Source organism: Prunus avium, chromosome 8, assembly GCF_965620075.1.
Source record: "Prunus avium chromosome 8, drPruAviu1.hap1.1, whole genome shotgun sequence".
In the NCBI taxonomy this organism is placed as follows: Eukaryota; Viridiplantae; Streptophyta; class Magnoliopsida; order Rosales; family Rosaceae; genus Prunus; species Prunus avium.
In genome coordinates, this window is record NC_142291.1 from 37,095,845 (window position 1) to 37,111,083 (window position 15,239).

Sequence of the window (15,239 nt, forward strand, 5' to 3'; positions counted from 1 at the left end):
TTTGCAGCGATTTTATGACATTTAGTGACAAAAATTTAGTCTCAGATATGAAAGTCCCCTTTAGCAGCGGTTTTTTCCGTCGCTAACCGTTGTAGATTCACTAATTTGCAGCGAAGATAAAACCCGCCGCTAAAGGTTGCGTAGAATGCCATATTTCAGCCCTTCAGAAATGTGAGCTTTTACCGTCTTTCCCTCTTACATATTATAATTTTGGGACGCTACTCTAGTTTTAAAAAGGGCAAATTTTGTCACATGATCCTTGTTTATGAATATTTCATGCTAATTTGTTTTTTAATGCAATATTGGGCATATGCGAAGCATTTTAAAGGTCATGATCTCTTATCCCACTTCTCCCCACTCTTTTCTTTTGGCAAGGAACCACTACAATAAATAAAGTGTACATATTGTTCAAAAATCAGCCAGAAGAAATAAAATAGCCATCATTGAACGCTTTGGCCTATGCATTGCATGTAAGTACCCAGTGGAACAGTTGTGCTTACTGGCTGCACAATATCGAAAATCAAATATAAGTTGATGCATATGTGTAAAGGAACATTCAGGTACATTGTAGAAAGACTTAGAAAATTTACCGGAATTAGAGTTTAAGCAATTTCAATTCAACCATATCAGTATATTTGTGCACTAGGATCAGCAATTTCATAAATTATGAACATGCTTTAATTTTAATGAGACAGAACAAAATGCACGCCCTATGAACTTAAGAACATAGCATGTTGACTCTACGATACTATTTTTAAAAAAAACCATAATGTACAAATCGGTGAACAAGAAATCCACCAAAATCTTAAAACTACGATACCTCTCTACCACATTTCACTTGCAAAACTATAACTCTACGATACTACTGCTTTCCAATCCATAGATTAGCAAAACGTAAACGCCCTAAACTCTAAAGACGTAGATGCCCAAGAGGATGCCCGAAACCGTATACGATGCCATAACTAATCCATCTCATCACCCTTAACAATAACAAAAACCCTCCTATTCCTTTCCACCCACACTACCCAAAAAAACTGCCAACATAGAACATCTTCCCAGAACTTCTCCCCGTTTCTTTCCTCCAAAAAGATTGAACCTCTCTCCAAACAATGCACTGCATGAGGCAAGGAATGTCCCATGCACTACAAGTTGACTGTGGGTTAGCCCCATGATACACTCAAAGTACTGTCCTTCCTCCTTCTCAACCAGTGACCCTTGTAAGTTTAAAAAGGGCACAATTAAGGAGGTTTTCAAAACTAAATTTGAGGGCAATTACATAAATCTTAGTTAAATGGGTTATTAAGTCTTGATATGTAATAAATCTTAGTTATATACACACCACTCAGTTTATAGATTTATATATAATACTTTAACTAAGTTACACAGCCAGCCACCAATACCAATATCAAAGTCAGTACTTAAAGTTACATAAAGACAGGTTTAGTGAACCATCCACCAATATATGAAACCAGCTTTTTCTTTTTGTCAGAAAGTGATAAAATTCTTTGCAAAGACCCAAAAAAGGGCATCAAAATACACCAACAAAACTAAGCCCAAACAGACCGTTTCAATGAGATCATTCTACACCAGAACAGAAAACTAAATCGTATATACATTGTAGAAAGAAAAGTTACCAAAATTGGAGTTTAAACAATTTCAATTATATCAGTATATCATTTGTGCACTAGGATCAGAACCTTCAGAAAATTAAGAACATGCTTCGATTTCAATGAGGATACATAGACCAAAATATGTGTGAACTTACGAACATTACATGTTGACTGAGTTTTTTTTATAAGAGACCACAATTTTATTAAACAGCCACCACTCTATCTCATCACCCTTGACATCATAAAAAACTCTCCTATTCCTTTCCACCCCCACTACCCTAAAAACTTCCAACCTTGCACATCTTCCTAGAACTTCTCCCTGTTTCTTTCCTCCTAAAAAGTTGAACCTCTCTCCAAACAATGCACTACATGAGGCATAAGGAATGTCACATGCACTACATGTTGACTGTGAGTTAGCCCCATGATACACTCAAAGTAATGTCCTTCCTCCTTCTCAACCAGTGACCCATGTAATTTTAAAAAGGGCACAATTAAGGAGGGTTTCAAAACTAAATTTGAGGAAAATTACCTAAATCTGAGTTCAATGGGTTATATAGTCTTGATATGTAATAAATCTGAGTTATATACACACCACTCAGTTAATAGATTTACATATAATACTTAAGGTACACAGCCACCAATACCAATATCAAAGTCAGTGCTTCAAGTTACATAAAGTTAGAATCATATATTCACTACTCCAACACGAAGTGGGAAGGACGAAAATTTCGACTTACGATAAGTTATATATCAGGAAAATAAAAAATTTAAATAAAAAGAGGATGCAATTTTGAAACCAGTTTTTTTTTTTGTCAGAAAGTGAAAAACTTCATTGCAAAGACCCAAAAAAGGGCATCAAAATACATCAACAAAACTAAGCCTAAACAGACTGTTTCAATGAGATCATTCTACCCCAGAACAGAAAACTAAAATCTTGCAGACTTTGCCCAAAACAGAAACCAGTCAGATATTTGAGAAAGAAAAAGGGTGCAAATTTTCTAGTGAAAAAGCCAGATTTTATACCTTGTCTTGGACAAATTGAGACGATGGTATAGTGCTTTTCTCCTCTCTTCACTTATCTCATAGAAGTGTCACCGCGATTTGATACCGCTGGAGCCCAACCGACGTCGCGGTGGAGAATTAGGTTTAGGGATTTCGTTTTGATCGATTTTGGGGATTAAAGAAATCGGGTTTTCTGGTGACCCGAAGGAAGGCCGTCTTCAGTAATGAGCCCATTTCATGTTTGGACTTTTAACTTTTGACCCACAGTATAGAAAACCAAACTGTTGGTTCAGTTTAGGTTTCTTTTTTATTTAGTAGCAGAGTTTGGTGTAACTTTTTTTTTTGGTCTGAACTATGAGGTGGTTCTGGATGGGCCCCAACTATGGGTGGCACCTTTAAGCCTTAACCACAACCCAGACTAATCCCCACTCACACCGGGTCGGCTCGTAAGGGATAAAGTGTTGGCCAAAGTGGTGATTCCGTACGAGAGTTTGGTGTAACTTTTACTCCTTTTCTTTCATGGATATATGTTTTTAATTTTCCTAAAAATAATTTTAGCAAGTTTGTTTCGATAAATAATAAGAAATTTGTGTTAATAATTCCTAAACAACACCATATGTAGTAAAATACATTATTCTGCAAAATTTCAAAAAAAAAGTTTCAATGAAATATTCGGTCATTATAGAGTATTTTAATACTAATTAATTTCAAACAAAAATTACTGTATAGTATTTTATTCAATAATATGTGAAAAATTCGTGAATTTTGTCTGAATTATTTATAAATTATAAAAGTATATGTATTAAATGTGAATAATACATTTGTAAATAATATGTGTATAGTATATTTGATTTTTAAAAAACGGGTATTTTTACCATATCTTTGGTAAGCGTATGCCTATAATACGCGTACTATACCCAAATTTATTAACTAATTCCAATATTGGCCCAAAAAATAAGACATTACAATGATCCATTGAGGCTAAAGTCCAAAAAAGTTAGATAATAGTAAGTTTGGAAAGCAAGAAAACAAGTTGAACAAGTGGCGCTGAATCATTGAGGCAAACTTTAATAGGGTTACATGGTGAAAATGGTCTCTCAAATGAACTGAGCAGCGAAGGAGGTTTGAATACATAGCACAGCACCTGCATACCATGCCTATAATAAATAAGCCTTGTGGTCCATGAAGGTTGAACCAGATATCTCCATCAACACTAGAAAATTAAGAAAATTGCTGAAAGAACCTCTCTACTTAAGTAAAGTTTGTTTGTGAAAGTAATTCGTTTCTCGTTTCAGGAGAAACAAATCACTTACTGAAGAATTGAGTATTGCTGCTCCTATCCTCAATCATTTTTCACTTGATGCATGTGGCTTGTTTATGGAAACAATATTGGTCGTATTGGCGAAATCCGATGTAGAATGCCATAATTAAGTTTGATCTACACAACCATCGTACAAAGCCATAAGTAAATACATGTAACAGAAGTTGATGTTCTTGCAAGATCTCTTTGATGCAATTGGCTCTATCTGTGTATGCCTATGTTCTATATATGCAGTTGAACGAATGTTCGTTTATATTGAACGGGCTGCTAGAATGTACATATATATGCCTTTGCACAGGTGACTTCCCAAGCATTTTATGCACAATGGAACCTGCTTTATCAGAGTCCAACTGCTTCATCTATAACTTGGTAGCCACATAAACTCTACCTATACTTTAAGAAGTAAGTTTTTGAAGGAACAAAAGAAGAAGTGAATTTTGACCAATTCTATTTAATCTTTTGTTCATGTTTAATGAATGGTTTTGCACAACTATACAATCTGTGACTTGTATTGATGGTAAATTAATTATTCTTCCGAGATTTACTAAATTGCATGTGGTATTCTGGTGGAAAGAAAGTGAATGGCATCCGTAAATCAGAAGGAAAAGGACTTCAACCAGCAAAACGTAGATAATTTTGTTTTAATTGACAGTTTTCTATCTTTCACTGCGGTTTGCGACGGTTTTCTAATCTTTAGTGACAAATTTATGGTCCCAATTATGCAAAGGAAATTTAGCTACGGTTTTTTTCGTCGCAAAGCGCTGTTAAAAGGCATTCTGCGACGGTTACCCAAAAACCGCCGCTAAAAGTTGCAAGCAGTGTTTAATTTCTCCTTCCTTTGGAAGGTCGTTGTTTGTGTAAATTTAAAATTTTATTTAGTTGCTGTTTTAAGAAAATTGTTGGACCCATAAATTCTGAGGTGTACAAATTGCTGTGATAAATGTTATCTATATTTTTGTAAATTACGGGGGAAGAAATAAAATAGTCGCCATCGATCCAGAAGTAATTCACTATAAATGCCCACATCATTTGGTTTCCTCTATGGCTTGCATGTAAACAGTAAATGCTCACTCACGGTAGTAAGCTTTGCCTGCTAAAGAATACCACCATTAGAAATAAAATGAAAGTCAATGCATCGTTGCAAGACTAGGGAAAATGGCAGAAATGACGTTTAAACATTTTCAACTCAATTATTTGTGCACTATGATTTGGAAATAAGACATGACGAACTTAAAATAACGTCCTTCCCCTTCTCGGCCAACGACACTTTAATGTAACGTTCTTCCCCTTTCATAAACTTTCAGATGCCTAATATGGCCAGAACATGGTTAAGCATATGTTTTCCTAGCTGCAATAAGATAAATTTGATCCAATCTAGAAATAGAAAACTTTGACGGATAATTAAGTAGATAGCTTAAACATAAAGAATAACTCTACCACTTATTTTTAGTAGCTACTAAAGATCAGGATTCCACTTCCCGGTACATATTTAAGTTTATAACCCTACCTTTTTGTGTCTATCAGACCAGACACAGATAAAGCTCACTAAGAAGGTAGCATATATACATACAAACGAAGTGTTTTAACTGAAATTCGAACTCAACAATAGGACTGAAGTTTGCACCAAACCCAATTATCGACTACATAATTGGAGGCTGGAGCCTAGAGAAGCAATCTTAGCCCCCAGAAAATTTAAAATTAAGGTTTTAAATGGACCTACCATAATATTTACCTTAGAGTTTAGCCAACCCTTCTGCATGCTATTAAGGAAACTATAGGAGCTTTCATACAACTCTACCAACAAGTCACACACCACAAACCCTTGAACTGAGGGTTGTAACAGGATTGTTTAAAGAAAAAAAAAGCTTGGCATCATCTGGTCAGATTAATCCCAAGTTCTGTTCTTCTTCAGCTGTGTATTCGAACGAATATCTTTTTATGAAATAAATCTTAGTTACATACTTATCATTTCATTTACAGACTCATATCTGATACTCTTAATCAGATGCACAGCCACCAATACCAATACCCAACTCAATTCTTCAAAACATATTGAGTTAGAATCTTACATTCACTACCCCCAACAAAAAGTGGGAGGGGGGTGGGGGGCTATATAAGCCTGTGGATATGTATATATATTTTCTTAATGCAATCAACTACAGGTTCTAATCCTACTTCAACTTCATTCTCTACATTCCTCTTCAACCAAATGCACCTGGTTCTTCTGTACCATCCTTACCTATTGAACCTATTCAAACTTCAGTTTCTTCACCACCCACCACATCTACAGATCAATTCTCATCCTAATCTTCTCTCTTTCACTTCATGATTCCAACTTTTGAATCTATTTCACAAAACCCTTAACCAAAATAACGATGATAACGAAAAAAGATGCAAACTTGGATTTTTTTACAAAGATCGACATGTGGAAAAAGAAAAAGCGAAGAGCTGCAAAATTATCAACCGATTAGATATCTATTGCAAAGTTCAGTGCTTACCCCATCTTTACGAATTCGACGGTAGTGCACGCAACGTCGTGGTCTTGGGAATTAGGTTTAGGGATTTTGCTTTTGTCGAATGGATTTGGGGATTCAAGTTCTGAAGGGGCAAAGAGGGCCGATCGACGATAGCCGTTTGTGATCAGATTTGGGCCACAATGGCAGGCCTAATATTGTAATTTTTCTCTGTATTGAGTAATGAGCCCATTTCTTGTTTGGACTTTCGATTTTCAACTTTCGACCCACAAATGTTGATAATCAAACTATTGTTACAAGTGATCGTCTAGGGTTTCTCACACGCAAATTATTAAAATATCATGGGAGTTCAAATTTCAAATCTCCAGTTTACAAGTCAATGCAGTTTTCCCCTAAACTAGACCCGTTAGCTGTTCAAACTTTCTTTATTTACTAGAAGTGATGGCCATAACTTTTATCCCCTTTTTGTTCATTGGTTTTTAAATTTATTTTTAAGGTTTAAAATTCGTTTGTATTATATAAATAAATACATAACTATTTATTTAGTCTTAATAGTTGTTTATGTAAGGAAAAAAGCTACTTGGTGTATGCGTGAACGCGCACCAAAAAATTAGTATGCAAAAAATATTGACTGAATTTATGTTCGGATTAAAATATCCTCCTTACTTTGGCCATGTTTGGCTTACCATAACTTATAGAAAACCAAAGCTTGGATAGAAATGATAAGGCATTACCACACATGTCAATCTTTTTATTAAATTCAATCTCTCCATTTATTATGAGTCCATAGTGTAGGTAAAGCATTACCATTTAGGTTTATGTTTTTGCACCGAACCAAACACGTTGCTTGCCCTTAATTTGTAAGGAAGGTGTTGACACCATAACTGACCAAGCAACTAGAAGACTAAAAGGAACTCTAAGCAAAGCAAGAGGAGTCCCACATCGGAAAACAACAAGAAGTGAAGGCTCCCTCTCACCTATAAAAGCATACCACTCTCCACTTAAGAGGGGATGAAAAACTGAGCTGGGGGCTCCCTCTTCAGGACTCTCCTGTTAGTCCAGCCTTCGGGTCCTGGGTCTCCAGACCCGGGGACTTGACCCCTGGGCTCCAGACTCCTAGCTTTGTACTTTAGGCCCTAGGCCTTCTTCCATTTATCTTTGGGTCTAACCCCCTTGTACAAATGTAAACAATATCATAATGAGAACATCTTCTCTGTGGACGTAGCCCATTCATTAAGGGTGAACCACATATATCTTGTCTTTTGTATATTTATAAATTGGCCAAAGCCCTCACATACCTGCTGAAGGTCCAAGCCTTCACCTATCATCCATCACACCTCATCACTAAGTTGGACTCAATAATGGCCCAACCATTTTGAGCATCAACAGTTTGGCGCCGTCTGTGGGAATTGACACAAAAGGCTTCTGTCGTTCTCCCCTCTCCAGTGCTCTTCGGCACCCATACAATCAACATCACCTAGGCTGCCGTTAGGCAATGCCTTACTGGAGCCACCTTGAATGCCAGGTCAACAAATTGCAGAAGATGATATTTTAAGAAAGCCAATCAGTGTGGCTATACTTTGCATGGCTTGCAGGGCCAACCCAACATCTCAGTTCAAAGTACCGACCGACACTTCTTTGAAGAGTAAAAATATGGGGACTTGAGCTTGTCCCACAAGCTCCATCATTCGGCGTGCGCTGCCTTCGGCACCCCACCATACCCTTGCCATGGTCACGACACCCTTGCTTGGCTGACCCAGGTTCCTTACAACAGTACAAGAGACCCCAGCCTTAGCTCCGAAGGTCTATCAGTCGGAGCTTGCCGAACGAACTTGAGTCTTCTCCTTGCAAAAACCCTTGCAGCCATCTATCTATCTTTCAAAAGCTCTTGCCAAAGACACCCCAGCTCTGGCAAAAGCATTTGAAACCTCACGGCACCAATTGAAGCCAAGAGAAATCGCGAACGCCTTGAAGGACCAGCTAAAAACTTTGCCCACACTTCAGAAGGATCGAAAGGCTCCAATCACTTCCTTGCCGTCAGTCAAGGACCCAGACCCTAGACGGTCCTAGATTGGATGAACCCCCCTCCATGAACAAATGATGAACGACACCACGGACCCAGCTCCAACTCGATGCGAAAACTAGGCACTTAGACCCACTCCTCGCCGAAGACAGATCAGCCCCTCACCAAAATACCTTCGAATATCTCTTGCCGATCGGCACCTCCTCCGAGCTGAACTACGGACCCAGCTCCGAATATATTTTGGAGCCTAGCTTCCCTGCCGAACGGCAGGGAGCATGCAGAAGGTGAAGGAGTGACTTACCAATTTTTGGCTGACCCAGCCCCTCAAGCTAAAAGGTGACGACATGTCTTAAGCTAATAGGGGACTTGCACCTCCTCTCCCCAAACCCTGGCCCTTATCTCCAATCTTTGGACTCCCTTACCGAAGGTATAAAAACCCTAGCTATAAAAGCACAAGGGCCCAGCTACAAAAAGGCCCCAGCTACGTTTCAAAAACGGAAGGACCCAGCCTCTAAAAATCCGAATCTACCCTCAAAACCCTAGCCACCACCTGGGTCAAGGAGGCTTGCCGAAGCCCAGCTTTGGAACCCGGCCCCAAGGCCATTGCTCAAGCCCAACATCGCATAAAACTCCATTGCTGAAGTTTCAAACACACCTTCGCGCCACCTTGGCCTTTCTACTAAACGAACACTCGGACCCCCATGGACCCAGCTCGTAAAGTGCCCCCCAAGACACCCTTTCCAAATCTGGAAGCCCCCAGCCCCCGCTGAAGCCCAGCTCCACATAGCACAAACCCCAGGCCTTTGCCAAAGCCCAGCTCATGAGGCCCACCTACCAAGAACTTGGAAACTCGCGGGATCAAGCCCCTCATTCTTCCTGCCGAAGGACAAGCCCTTGCCGAAGCTCTGAAGGCCCAGCTCCAAGGACATGCCACAAGCTCAAATATCCACAAGGTACCCAAATTTCTTAAAATAATAATAAAATTTGCACATATGCATTCCTTCTCTTCGGCACCCTCGTGCCCAGGCACATTGCCTTGCCCCATGCAAGCTTTGTGTCACCTTTGGCATCTCATTTGCCTTCGGCACCCCCGTGCCTAGCTATACCTTCGGCACCCCCGTGCCTAGCTTCACCTTTGGCACCCCCGTGCCTAAGCCCACCTTTGGCACCCCCGTGCCTAAGCTCACATTCGGCATCTTCTTGCCTAAGCCCACCTTCGGCACCCCCAGTGCCCAAGCTCACCTTTGGCACCCTAGTGCCTAAGCTCACCTTTGGCACCCCCGTGCCTAAGCTCACCTTCGGCACCCCCGTGCCTAAGCCCACCTTTGGCACCCCCGTGCCTAAGCCCACCTTTGGCACCCCCGTGCCTAAGCTCATATTTGGTACCCCAGTGCCTAAGCTCCCCTTCGGCACCCCGTGCCTAAGCTCACCTCCGGCACCCCGTGCCTAAGCCCACCTTCGGCACCCTAGTGCCCAAGCTCACCTTCGGTACCCCCGTACCTGAGCTCACCTTCGGCGCCCCCGTGCCTAAGCCTACCTTTGGCACCTCCATGCCTTGCCACATGCAAGCTTGGCACCTTCGGCACCCCATGCCCTCTGGCATTATTGCGACAAGCAAGTCTTATGCCTTCGGCATCCTCATGCCTAGCCCCTTCCTCTTGCGACATGCAAGCTTGGCACCTTCGGCACCCCGTGCCCTTCGGCATTTTATATTGCGACAAGCAAGTCTTATGCCTTCGGCACCCCCGTGCCTAGCTACTTCCTCTTGCGACATGCAAGCTTGGCACCTTCGGCACCCCATGCCCTCTGGCATTATTGCGACATGCAAGTCTTATGCCTTCGGCATCCTCATGCCCAGCCACTTCCTCTTGCGACATGCAAGCTTGGCACCTTCGGCACCCCATGCCCTCTGGCATTATTGCGACATGCAAGTCTTATGCCTTCGGCATCCTCATGCCCAGCCACTTCCTCTTGCGACATGCAAGCTTGGCACCTTCGGCACCCCATGCCCTCTGGCATTATTGCGACATGCAAGTCTTATGCCTTCGGCATCCTCATGCCCAGTGTTGCGTAGATACAGCTGCACCAAAGTGGATTCAGTTGCATCCTCAACTTGTGATACTCGCAAGTGCACGAGCCGTTGGTAGTTTAGCATATGTAAGTGCGAGGTCGATTCCACAGGGATTGGTGATTGAATGATCCAACTCAGTTTTCCTACAAAACATAAATGAAAACAAAAGAAACAAAACAAGAAGAAAGAATGTACATTAAGAAAAATAAATTACAACTTGGAGAACATTAAAGAGAGCATTTGAGGAAGAAAGGAGAAGTGTTTGGGAAAAGTGGTTAAGGACATGGAGGCTTTTTGGAGAAGAAAGTAGAAGTAGAGAATTGTTTGAGAAAGTGTTTGGAGAATTTGATGAAGAAAGTGTTTGGAAACTTGGAGGATTTTGGAAGAGAAGGTTTGAGAACATTGGGAATTTGGAAGAGAAAGTGTTTGGGACATGTTTGAGAGCATGGAGAACTTTGAAGGAGAATAGAGAAGTGTTTGGAGAATTTAGAAGAAGAGAAGGGAGAAGAAAGTGTTTGAGAGCTTTGAGGATTAGAAGAAGAGAAGAGAGATGTGTTTGAGAAATTTGGAGAATTTGATGAAGGAATGTGGAGAAGTGTTTGAAGAACATGGAGACTTGAAGAAGAGAATATTGGAAGAGTAAGGAAAGTGGTGTTTGGGAACTTTGTGGATTTTGGAAGAGAAAGTGTTTGGAAAATTGGAGAATGTTTGAGAACTTTGGAACGGAAAGAAAGGTGTTTGTGAAGTGTTTGAGACATGGAGATGTTTGGAAGAGAAGGGAAATGTGTTTGGGAAATTTGGAGAAGGGAGGAGAAGTGTTTGAGTAGTTTAGAGAATTTGATGAAGGATGGGAGAAGTGTTTGAGAATTTAGAAGAAAGAAAATTTAGTAGAATGATCTCATTACAACAATTGAGAACTACAAAGGGAAACTAAGAGAATTTGAGGGAGAGAAGGGAAGGGAGCTCTAGAGAAGTGCTTGAGAGCTCCCCCCCTTGGGGTGTGTTTACAAGCTTGGGAAACCTCACTATATATAGGCCTAAGGAAGCTGAAAATCTGAATTAAGTATGGCTAATGCATACAACACTTGTTTTATAAAATCTGAAATGGTTGATGCACTTCACTAATGCATACAACACTTCCATTATAAAATCTGAAATGGTTGATGCACTTCACTAATAAATCCCACCAGCAGCCCTAGCTCATCTTCATGTCACCATGACCAAGCTTCCAACCAGAAATAATAGCTCATCCTGAGGTCAGCATGACCAGCAACTTCAAGGGCTTACGAATTGGGCTTCCCTTAAGCAAATTAAGACTTTAAGCACTCAAACTTGAAGTTCAGAATGTCTTCTTTCCAGCCATATATCATTTGGGCCAATCCAAGGTCGGAGGAGGAAGTTAAGGCCAAAACAAATTTCTAACTCATTTTGCGCGCTGATAAAATCCATCCTGAGCATGGCTCTGTGTTTGCTAGGTAACAGACTCCATATTTATCCAATGGGGCTGAATTTTGGATATGTTATATTACACACCCATTGGAACAACTTTCATGAAGAATGTGGCCTCATCCGAGCTATGTAGGTTGCTGAAACAAAGCTTGCAATATGACCTACGAAACTGGGCTGGCAGGGGACTGTAGCCAAAATTGAGTTTGTCTTTAAGCTCTTCATCCATTCATCCAAATTAGGCCCTAACATGCTTGAATTGCATGAATTATGCTCTCTAAAGCCATCATTATTACCTAAAGCTCAATGAACTGAAAGATAAACACAAAAAGGATTAAAAGCACAAGTTTAACTCAAAAACATAACCAAATCATAAGCTAGAAGGGTACAAAATGATATACAATTATGAACCGATCAAATACCCCCAAACCTAGATTTTGCTAGTCCTCGAGCAAAACAACACAAAACAAAACAAGAAGTTAACTAGACCACTTTCGTAGGTAACTCGATTGCATTGAGCGAATGCAACAAGCCTTTAAACCTCTAGGCATCCCTAGTAGGAGGAGTTGTGTCTCCTGAGGGTTTAACAGATACGATACCCACAAACGTTTTACTGACTCTGTAAAACAAGGTAATTAGAAAACTTAAAAGATTGTTAGTCCTTAAGCAAAATAAAAAACAAAAACAAACAAAAAATTACATTAACAAAAACAAAACAAAACAAAACAAAAAAAATTACAAAAATAAAAAGAACTCAAAACAATCTTTCCGAACATTTTCTGAAGAGAAATGACTCATGCACATGACTCAAAAGTTTTAACAATAAAAGCTCAATTTTAAACATTATTCACAAAGCGGAAAAGTTCAAAACATAATATGCTCAAAGTGTGGTAGTGTGATAGCCAAATGCAACAAATTCCCCAATCTTAGTTTTCACACAATTTCAAAAATCATACAAAGCACAAGTTCAACTTCAAATCTCACCAAAGTTGTCCTCTCACAAATGAATCACTCGGAAGAGGGCTATAATGCAACACTCAGTTATAAACATGAGATTAGAGTTAAACCATAAAGACTTAACTCGAAATAGAAAGATGAAGAACTTGCATTAATATGATCTCAAGAAGGATGCCAAACACTTAAAAGTAGAAAAATGAATGCAATTCAACCACATGACATTTAAGATCAATTTAGGTCTTTAACATAGGTTGTAATGGGGCCAAGGGTGTAAGGTGAGTAAGAAATGAAAGGTATGGATAAAACAAAGTCCAAGGAACTCAAAATATAAGAGCATAAAACAATTGTTTGCAAGACTTCGAATCATCACGATTAGATTTTTTCTTTTACACGATCAAAACTCCTTATACCTTCATTTACAATTATTCATACTCCTTTCCTTGAATTGAACAAACACCAATTTATTTAGAAGGCCCAAAAATGAAACCCAAAAATGAAATTTCATTCAACCACCACTTAATCACAATTTTTCTCTTTTCTTTTCTTTTCTTTCACCAATTGAGTGAATTTTATTTTATTTTTTATTTTTTTATGTAATATCCCTTCCCAAACTTAGCATGAAAAACACATCCGAATTAGAGCTCATGAATTCCTTAGAAAGGTAAATATTTGTTTTTCGGGCTAAGGCGAGGAAATATAATTGGTAAAATGAAAGAAAAGGTTTACATGTAGGCTCAAAATGGTAAACAATGGAAAATCATGCTTAAGCATGCATAAGGTTAGCTTGAAAGGCACAAACGATCCAAAGAAGGCCTTAATATCACTTCTTAAAATGTCATGAAGTCAAATTGCATAAGAATGAATGACTTTTAAGTGTTCAACCAAATCAATGAATAATGAGATCAAACAACAACTTTGATGACAAGAAAATAAGAGTATGTGTATAACACTCATGAAATGAAGCACAAGGCTCAAAAGCTCACATTATATGGTTATATAAGTCTAATTTATGCTTGATACAATTCTTTAGATCATGCAAATCCTTTAATTGGAAAATTATGAAACAAATGGCAAGTGCAAAGAAGGTTTCGAACATGTCATGCTAGAACGATGCCAAATTAATTAATTAATTAATTATTATTTTTTACAATAAAAATTTACAAGGAAAAAAATAAATAATAAATAAAATTCAATTTTTTATTTAAGTCATGCAACATTTATCACAATCCCATCAAATGTGTTCAGAAAGTGACTAAACAAAACAAGATTCAAAACAAGAAAGAAATTTAAATTTTTTTTAATTTTTTTTTAAAGAAAAACCAAGTTTACTTGCTAAACTCCAATACCCCCAAACCTAGAAATGAGCATTGTCCTCAATGTTTAAAAATTAGCCACAAACAATGTCATAACAACAAATGAAAGGTATTAAAGCAAATAAATAAAAAATCACAAAATCACAAAAGAAAACAAAAACAAAATAATTATAAAATAAAAATTACAACACAAACAAACAAACAAACAAAAAAAATGAAACAGTAAACCCTAATCACACAATTCCGAAACCCAAAAAAATTTTGAAGCCCAAAGCTCACAATTTCGAAACACAAACCACGGTGAATTTAACCCACTTTGAAACCCAAACTAAAGTGAAACCCGACCCACAATTTGTTTTCATTTCCAGCTTTTTATTATTATTTAGTTTTGTAAAAACAAACTATCGAACCATGAATAGCAACACAAAGAGCGGGATTTTAACATGGGTCATGATGTCTCGGTTCAGTGTAAGGGACCAACAGACAGGGTGAGACACGTGTCGACACATAGAGGCGCCGCAGACTCCACAAGCAAAAATTACGGGCTCATGGAAAGGCGCGAAGACTTTACTGAACGCGTTCGTTCAGAAAAGACACGTCGTGATAAATGAGTTGGGTATGGTTGGAAGGCGAGAAGGTTGTGGGACTCAAGGAATGCTGGAGATTCAGAAAATGCTCAGATGCTGCAATGGCTAGGGTTTGTCAAAGACTAAGTCTATAAGAAAGGGTGAAAAAAAAAACGCAAACTCAGAAACACACAAAAGAGAAAAGAAAGAAAGAAAGAAAAGAGAGTGAGAAATCAAATGGCCTCTAACTACCCATTTTCGTTGGATCTCAACCTAGCTCCACCGACTCAGACACGAGGCCAAGCAGCGGCACCAGTATGGATGCCCTACTTTGCTTCCGCACGGGGGCCTGTGACAGTAACTGACTCAATACTCCTGGACAACGATGTTGCCATTGGAGTGGGCAGAAATCTGGTGACTCCTAAAGATATACGTGTTCTGGGGACAAGGGATGAC

At 39.1% G+C, this 15,239-nt stretch overlaps 1 long non-coding RNA gene across 1 annotated transcript; it reads right to left on the reverse strand.

Moving 5' to 3' along the window:
• Positions 1–272: 272 nt before the first annotated feature.
• On the reverse strand, positions 273–2,864 carry LOC110771414 (uncharacterized). Its single transcript, XR_002528886.2, has 2 exons — positions 2,634–2,864; positions 273–503 (listed from the first exon to the last, which is right to left on the reverse strand). It is a non-coding gene; the product is annotated as an uncharacterized LOC110771414 (long non-coding RNA).
• Between the last annotated feature and the right edge of the window lie 12,375 nt (positions 2,865–15,239).